The sequence below is a fragment of the Papio anubis genome, chromosome 7, assembly GCF_008728515.1.
Source record: "Papio anubis isolate 15944 chromosome 7, Panubis1.0, whole genome shotgun sequence".
In the NCBI taxonomy this organism is placed as follows: Eukaryota; Metazoa; Chordata; class Mammalia; order Primates; family Cercopithecidae; genus Papio; species Papio anubis.
Genome location: NC_044982.1, coordinates 7502063 through 7511195, shown reverse-complemented (window position 1 = coordinate 7511195; position 9133 = coordinate 7502063). Strand labels below are relative to the sequence as shown.

Here is a 9133-nt window from a genome sequence, read left to right as displayed (position 1 = left end):
ACTGGGTGGTGTTAAAGACAGCATGTTGAGCTAAGCTGAACTGATCTGAGCTCTGAGTTGAGTTAAGCTGAGCCCAGCTAAGGTAATATGAGCTGAGGTCCACTGAGCTGAATTTAATTGTGCTAAACTGTGTTGGGCTCCACTGAGCTGAGTCAAGCTGCATTGATCTGACCCTAGAAACTGAAGATCTCACAACAGTTTGGGCTTCTTTATATAGAAACACTCTGCCACCTACTCCCAATTATACACTGGTCGTTCATCCACTAAGAATTAAACCACTTCAAGAGAAATACAAAGGCTGACTTCCACCAAGTACAAGGGCCTAGGCGAGCTATGTTGCTCAGTGAATTGTGTACATTTCCTAGATATGGGATCACAGAAACCAACTGGAATGAATTTCAGAATGTTTTGTGTAACTGCTGTCTTCCTCCTGGTTGCCCCATTGCTTAGGCAGAGCCCAATGGGGGAAAAGAGTTTGCGGGAATAGCTCTCACCCAGGAGGGCTTGCAATGGCAAATTGCTCCCAAGGAGAGATCAGGGTTGAGTGCTGACTAACCAAAAAATAATAAATATCTGCTACATCTAATATCCCCCACAGTCAACAAAAAAATCAAACAATTCCATCAGAAAAGAATTAGGTTTATAAGGCAGCATGTTGGAGTGAAGAAAAGATGGACTTTGAAGTCAGGGAAATCCTTGTGACTTGTTAGCTGTAGAAACTTAGATTTTCATCTCTCTGGATTTGAGTTCCCCTGTGCATCAAATGAATAAAATAAAATAAAAATAAAAACCACCTACCCCATAGAGTTGCAAAAAGAATTAAATAAAAAGATCTTTTATGAGGCTCCTCCCATAGCACTTGACATATGGTAGATATTTAAACAGAACTATCCCTCCCCTCTATAATGGTTTCGTCTGCAACTGCTGTGGATGTTTCTTTGAAACTCTTCATTGAGTCATCTGGGCCCTGTAGACCCACCCTGGTCATACAGGGACTTACATTTGAAGAAAAGCAGTGAGTAGTTTCACACATACCTGGTCCTCCCTAGAACACTTTAGGCCAGTCACAGTCCCTCACCAGCCTCCATTTCCCAATTGTTAAAGGATGGGTTGTACCGGACAGCCTCTAAGAGCCCTTTCAGTTCTGACACCTAGGATCGACTGCTGACTTCCCCAGGCACCCAGGAAAGCGGAAGCCCTCAAGGCCCGTCTTATGCACACACGGTCCCTGGCCACAGTAAAGAATGTGCAGCATTAATATTGCTCATGAAAAGTGGGACGTTCTGGAAACGAAAAGGTTTATTTATGGGGGCCTGGGATGGGGAACCAACATTCTTGCTGTGGCCGCCCATCACACTGGCCCCTTTCAGCATCTGAATGGGCTATGCACCTCCCACTCTGGGCATTTGCACCCACACCATCCTCTCTGCTGGAGGGTGCTTGCCTATCTTTCACCTAGTTAACACCTGATCTACTCTTCCACCAGGGCTTAGCTCAGTCTTGATTTTTTCAGGGACGCCCCACCTGGCCTCCAAGATGAGTCAAATTCTCTGATTATACATTCTCATAACAGCATGGGTCTCTCTGCATTTGACATGTATTGCCATAATAAGGCTGCGTAACAAAACCACCCTGAAACTTAACACAACAACCATGTATGATTTCTGTTTGTCTGTACATGACTGAGCAGTTCTGTCCATCTGGGCCAGGCTTAGCTGATCTCAGCTGGACTGGCTCTTGCATGAACAGTTCACTGCTGAGTTGGCTTGGGGGTTGGCTGGCCTATGACACTTCAGCTGATGTGGCTCTTCTGTACTCTCTGTGGTCTCTTTTCTGCAGCAGGCTTGCCTGGCCACATCCTCATGGGGTGCAGTAGCCTGCAAGGCCTCTGGCGGCCTAGAATCAGAACTGGCACAGCATAACTTTCTCTGCAATCTATTGGCCAAAGCAAGTCACAGATCATCCTGTATTCAAAGGGTAGAGAAATAGCAGCCACCTCTTAATGGGAGGAATTGCAATGTCACTTAGCAAAGGGCTTAGGTACAGGAAAGGGAGGAAAGGGTGGGCAGGTAGAGCTGTTTCTGCAATCGATGTACCTCATTCCCCCTTTAAAGTACCTGTCAAGGTCATTTTCCCCTCTATGTATGTGACTTATTATCCTCCCATTATACTATAAGTCCCAGGAAAGCTGGAACCAAGTCCTGGGATATTTTTTTCTCATCACTCTATGCCCAGTATTCGTTCATTAATTTACAGATGACCTACAAGGAAATGAGCACTGTGTTTAGTATTTCTTAATTATATTATCCCAACCTTTACCTTAACCTATTGAATAAACATTGTGTTCCCTCCTTTACCTGTCGGTGCATTGAGACTCAGAAAGAAAAGACAACTCCCCTAAAGTTGTAAACTGAAATCCAGCAAGATGGTTGTATTAGTCTGTTTTCACACTGCTGACAAAGACATATCTGAGACTGGGAAGAAAAAGAAGTTTAATTGGACTTACAGTTCCAATGGCTGGGGAGGCCTCAGAATCATGGCAGGAGGTGAAAGGTACTTCTCACATGGTGGTGGCAAGAGAATATGAGGAAGATGCCAAAGCAGAAATCCCTGATAAAACCATCAGATCTTATGAGACTTATTCACTACCATGAGAACAGTATGGAGGAAACTGCCCCCATGATTCAAATTACCTTCCATCGGGCCCCTCCCACAACACATGGGAATTATGGGAGTACAATTCAAGATGAGATTCGGGTGGGGACACAGAGCCAAGTCATATCAATGGTGTAGCAGTCATGAGCACACCGTGTACCAATATTCTGAGCTCTTCTCTGAGAACATAATAGATGTTTTTCTGGTGCCTTGAAGTTAGGAGGACCATGTAACTGGCTTTGGCCAATGAAATGTAAGCAGAAGTAATGTGTGTCACTCTCTGGTAGAACCTTTATGAGCCAGTGTGCAACTTACCCTGTAATGGCAATAGATGACATTCCAGGTGATGGTTGCTCTGTTGGCCTGAGTCCCTGAGCAACAACAAGCCCAAGGCAACACAGCCAAGCCCCCAGTTGATATTTGCTGGAATGTAATATGCATAAGATGTAAGTCCATGTTGGATTCAGCCATCAAGATATTGGAATTATTTATTATTGCAGCATAACCCAGCCTAACCTGACTGACACAAATGCCTACAGCCATCCACGGACCCCAGATCACCACCTCTGTTCCCAGTCTATGACATCAACAGAAATGCATATTCCTGAGTCTGCACAGTCCAACGAGTAAGAGAGACTCGCATGGAAGCCCCTGAGGTATTTCCTGCCCCAGCCCCATACTGATCAAGGGGATGGACAAGGGGCTGGGAGAGTTCAGATGGAGGAAAGAACAGACCCTGGGACATGGCCGCATGTGGGGCCCTTCCCCTGGGGCCTTCACACAGACCACAGCAAGGAACTTCTAATAGTAGGTTGTAGTTGGCATACTCAACTAGCCACTTGGCTTGGAAAATAAATCAACAGCTTCTGTTGCCAGAAAAGCCACAGCTGCCAAACCCCCTTTGAGGTTTGGGGGCCGCACATGCTTGATGCTTCCAGCCATTGGGAATCAACGTGCATTTCCAGAGGGAGGGTCCAAAGGAAGCCACTGGTAAAACCCAGGGCTGTGGTTGGCTGACACGAGGCCTCAGATTATCCAGCCAAAGTCCAAGTCTCTGGTCAGACCCACAGACCCATCTTCAGCATGCCGCATGCCCTCCGCTGGTCCCAGCAGCCTTGAACCTGGGCTCAAGCGGGTGAGGCAGAAAGAGGACACTGGCAGATAAAGCAAATTGCTTCGGCTCCACTTGGCTGTGCACTCCCCTCCCTAAGCCTTATTGTGATTGTTTAAGTGGGATGACATAGACCATAGAATTGGAAGCTGGCACATATTTCCTGACATCAAGACCTTACAACTCTCCCCAAGTTCCTACCATGAGCCCAGCACAGGGCACAGCTGTTTTCATGCATTGTGCCATTCTATCATTTAATGTCTGGGTGGAGATTTTTATTGTTCCCATTTCATAAACACTGAAGCTCGGAGAGGCTCACAGTGAGCATGTGGTTAGAAGTAGTAGGATAAGACCCAGCACTCCAGAGTATGGGAGCCTTACTGGCACAGGAGGCTGCAAAGGGAAGTCAATGGGCACAAGGTGGGGACAGGCCTCTGACCTCACTCTTGCCGTTGACCTTGATTTTTCTTTTTTTTTTTTTTTTTCCAGCAACAAGGATCATGCCAGCACCCAGGCCGCTCACCTGGGCAGTCTCCAAACACCTTGCATTCCCAGGCAAACCAGAAGCACAGGTTCCAAGATGGTGGAACCCCAAAGCCGACACAAGCCTGTTAGGGAAGAAACATGAAAATGCATCAAGCGGGGTGGGAATGGGTGTTCATGATTCCACCAAATGTCTGAGAGTGGGAACATCGCCCACGACAAGTATGTATCAACACCAACAGACACAGAGGGAGCGCTTTGGAACACCGTGCGCTCAGGCCTGGAGATGTCAGCTTCAGGGGTGGATTATAAAACGGCCCAGCAGCCTCTCCTGGGAGGCTGAGAGGACCCTGCTGAACAGCTGCTCTGAGCACGGGTCTCACTCTCAGCCTGTGCTCAAGCACTTCCTCGGTCTTCCTTTTAACCAATCATTCCTACAGCCCTTCAGCTCACATAAATCCCAGTCTACAGATGAAGAAACTGAGGTTCAGGGAGGTGACAAGGCCTGGCTCACACAATAAGTGTTGAAGCCAGGACTTGGCCCATGTCAGTCTGGCTGCAAACTCACGCTCCTAACCCTGACCACCCTTGACTGTCGCCATGAGGCCTAGGCTCAGAAACAGGCGACATGCTGGTGCAGGAATCAATTCTGGTTGGGACAGGCTTGTTCAACTGGGCTCCATGGAGCCATGGCCACTGGGCCACATATGTGCTATGAGACCTTGAGGTAGACATTCACCTTGGCAACCCTTAGTTCCAAGTTCCAGTAAAAGTAGACTTGTGGGCTCCCCTGGGAGAGTAAGAGGTGGCTGTGGTGGTGAGGTTCCCTGCAGCTGGTAGGGAATCCAGGACCTCAGATTGCTCCTCCGAGACAGGGGCATGTTAAGCCCTCCGCCTGCATGAGCTCCTGTTTCTTGTCTTGATGATGGTGATTCTTATTCTCACCCACACATCAGCAAACCCATTCTGGGGTGTCTCCAGGAGACTAGAGCTACCTCCTAAGGACAAAACATTTTCCAGAAATGGTTATTTGCTCTAAATCCCAGAAACTAAGGCAGGTACTGCATGACATGTGCTTGTTAAACTCACCACGTGTGATCTCCTCAACTGCCAAAGACAATTTGAAGTGTCACACTCGCACACTCACACCCTAGGATGTCCAGCAAAATGTAGCGTGCCAGCCAGAATGCAGACTACTGGGAAGGGGAGGCATGTCCTATTCCCCTCCTTATCCCCAGGGTCTGAGAAAGGCCTGGCATAGAGTAGGTGCTCAACAAATCTAAAATGAACGAATGAATGGACTAAGAATACTAATAGACATTTGCATAAAACATTATCATTTACAAGGCACATTTCCAGCTGTTGTCTTGTTCAATCTTGATTAGAGGTAGTCGACACCATGCCACTTTGCAGATGAAGAAATGGAAATGGAAGCGCTGGGAGGGAGGAGCAGGAACTTCTTCACTCTAATGGCAAATCAAATCTCTGCTTATTGGATTCCTTTTCACCCATCAAGGCTTAGATTTCACACCAGCTCCTCTGTGAAGCCTTCCCAGTCTTCCCCGTAACTGGTATTTTCCTTCCCTGACCTCCCAGAGTTCTTTAACCAACCTCTATTATTTTTTTTTTTCACACTCTGGCTGCTATTAGGATTGGTCAAGGACATGCCCATCTCTTCCTTAATGGCAGTGTCTTGTACTTCTCATGTCCCCACACACAGTAGGTCCTCAACCAAGGCGTGCCAACTTAAAGATGTCCTTGACAAGCTGCTTGTGGCTGACATGTCAGAGCTGGAAAGGGCATTAAAGATCAGCTATCGTCTTTTCATTTAACAGAGCCTTGCCCGTGTTACGCAGAGAGTTGGCCTGTCTCCCAACTTCTAACTCAAGGCACTTCCCAATGAGCGGACTCTAACTGACACCGAGACTGACTCTCCCATGCCAGCTCCAATGGACTGGTGATGGTTTCTCCTGGCTCAAGTGAAAAGAGTGCCCATATCAATTAGTAATGTCTGCCACTGCTACAGAAGAGGTATGTGATAGAGGGCTGTCAGCTGACCCCAGCTCTAGGTCATGCAATAGATAGCAATTAGAATTAATGTTTATTGATGGATTCTGCAACTAGGATGGAATGCGAAAGTGACTCACTCCATATCCTATTGTTAAATTTCTCTTACCCAGTCCTCTCTCCTTCTCCACCTTTGTCTCTCCAGTTAGGTTGGGTGTTCCTCCATGGCCAGGGATGGGTCTGGTTCATTTCTGGACTCCCACTGCCTACACACAACACAAAGTCCTCGGTGAGTGTTTATGGGGAGAAAATGAATGTAATTAAACTTGGTTCAACAACGATGGGTCCATAAGGTGAATGGGTGGACATGCAAATGGACAATAGAATCTCAGCTGACACCCCCCAAATGTCTGCATCAGCCTCACTGCATCAGCCTCGTTCAGAAGTGAAGAGGACAGAGCCTGGCCCCTTGGAGTTCCTGGATGTAGGACTCTCACCAGCCACTTTATGCATAAGCTCACATTTCAGGGGTGTAGAAAAAGCGCTCCCATCTTTCCAGCTGCGGGTTGGCACATCAGCAAAATATCCACAAAATATAGGTTTGGGGAAATCATTTTATAAAATGGAATAAACCATTATCCAAAAGAAAATTGCCCAATCATTAAAGGGATTTTTTTTAACCATTCAAATACCCATGGCCTTTATTGCCAATCGTCCTGTTCCTGCTGTGTTACAGAGGGAGGAAAATGTAGATTTATTTGTATCTTCCAATATGCCTATTCTCTGTATGAGGCATCCATGCCAACTATGTGTGAAGAGATATAAATATTCCAATTCAGTTACAAAAGCATGTAGATTTGGAATTCTGAACCTCTTGATTTCAACTGTTTACAAAATCTTTCTCCATGCAGTGATTTGTTCAAGGTATTTAATAAGCAGACAAGTCTATAAAAAGACAGAAGGCATATTGTTTTTTATTAAAAATGACCCTGCAATCTCAATCCCTTTGAAATATATTCTTTTTCTCCCTTTCCTGGAAGATTGGAAACCTTTAGGTTTTATAAGCAAGAAAGGGAAAAATGAAGTGCATAAATTATAAACAAACAACTCCACACAAAATGAAACATTTTTAATGAAGTCTAAGTCAACAGTTCTAGAAGGTACTAAACACACCTTTCGCAGCCCCATTCATTCATGTATCTGAGAACCACAGAAAGAGCGTAGTGTCTCCTCCTGGAATACAGACCCTCGTGTTAGTTGGAAGGGATGCTTGTGAGGATCAGAACTGGATGCTGTGGAGATCCCAGCCCAGGCACTGGGTTCAAGCCTTCTTTGGGGAGGTTCATGCTCTTGTGTTCCCTCCTGGCGTCTTCCATCAGGCATTCATTCCTTATTCCATATCATATGCAAAGCACCTAGTTGGTGCAAGGCAATGGGCTGGGCTGTGGGGACCCAGAAATAGATGCGATCAGTTCTTGCTCTGGAGATTCTGAGAGCCAAGAGCAGATGCCTCCAACTGCACTGAGTAGAATGCAAGCACCCAGTGGCATGTTGGAGTCACCTGTGGGAGCTTTGGGGATCCGGGGCCCTAGGAAACACACACACACAGTCTTCTTTCTCAGAGGCCTTCAAAGATTCTTTTGTATGCTTGATTGCGATTTTTTTTAATTTTTTTTTCATAGATTCAGTGCCTGCCATGTGGTAGGCGTGGTGTTGGGTGTGCCTCGGCTATTTGCTCACAGAGTCAGGGGACTAAGGCTCAAAGACATGAGTGAACTCCCCAAGACACAGAACACCTACATGGCTGACCAGGCTCCAACCCAGCGCTTCAGGCTCCAAACCCAGCAACGGTCTCTTTCCTGTACCACAGAATGCATGAGAGGATGAATCTTGAGGATCTTTAAATGCCTGCTGACTTCCAGGCTTCAGATGAATAATCACATGTGCAGAGTGTGTGTCGGAGAGGATGCAGGAACTGCCTAAGGGATCCAATCACTTTACTTGCAAGGTAGGAACCTGGGGTCCAGAGAGGGGAACTGACCTGCCCAGGGCACACAGCACAGAGCTACTCCTGGAATCCAGGTCTTCTGTCTCCCAGGACACCACACACAGCTCCTCGCCACCTGCCTGTCCTCCCTTCCCATGCCTTCCCCATCCTCCACATGACACGTGGATACCAAGTCAAAAACCATCCTAATGAAGTTGCTGTAAATATTTTCCACTCGGTTTGCAGGTTAGCAAGATTCCTTTTCTGCCTCGCAGCTTTAGACAATTTACGCTTCCATTCTCAAAACAGATTTTTATCCTAATAAAGGCGTTTATTACTATTATTCACCTGTCATTACACAGCATTAGACAATTACATAGCACAGACTGACTCTCCCACCACGAACCTTCCCCTCCGCTCTCAGTGGGGGAAGGGGGTGCACACAAACAGAACATTTCATTAAAAAATAGAGAGGAATCTTTAATTTTTAAGCGCTGCCAAGCCTGCTACCTACGCTTTTTAAAACTTTGTTGTGAAAAGTCACTGGCGTGAGCGAGAGGGAGATAATAAAGAAGTGTGGGCTAGAAACCGTCTCCAGCCCCATTTTGATTGCCAGACGATTGACAAAATAATTTGTACCCGTCGATGCTCATGAAGGGAATTTTTACAATGGATTTGCCAAGCAGATTTTTAATTTTAATCAGTAATGAAAAAATGACAACACGGATCACAACAAGACATCAGTTGCTGAACGGGCTTTGCAGTCCCTGTCAGGCAGCCTCTGTCAGGAAGCCGCACCTCCGTTGAGCATCAATCACTCGTTTCAAACTCCTGTACATCTTCAGGATTTAATTAGACATTTAAGTTCTTTATCCGCAATTTGCAAAACT

General features: G+C 46.3%; 1 long non-coding RNA gene across 3 annotated transcripts in view; it reads right to left on the bottom strand.

The window, feature by feature from the left end:
• Positions 1 to 2563: 2563 nt before the first annotated feature.
• LOC103886488 overlaps positions 2564 to 9133 on the bottom strand; it is a 46001-nt gene continuing 39431 nt past the window's right edge. Inside the window, exons 4-6 of one of the 3 annotated variants that reach the window (XR_004184777.1) lie at positions 6426 to 6522; positions 4290 to 4374; positions 2689 to 3078 (exon numbers count right to left, since the gene is read on the bottom strand). This is a non-coding gene — a long non-coding RNA (uncharacterized LOC103886488). Of the gene's footprint in view, positions 2611 to 2688; positions 6523 to 9133 lie in introns of those variants that run through there. The other 2 variants (XR_004184776.1, XR_004184775.1) reach the window with 2 other exon arrangements.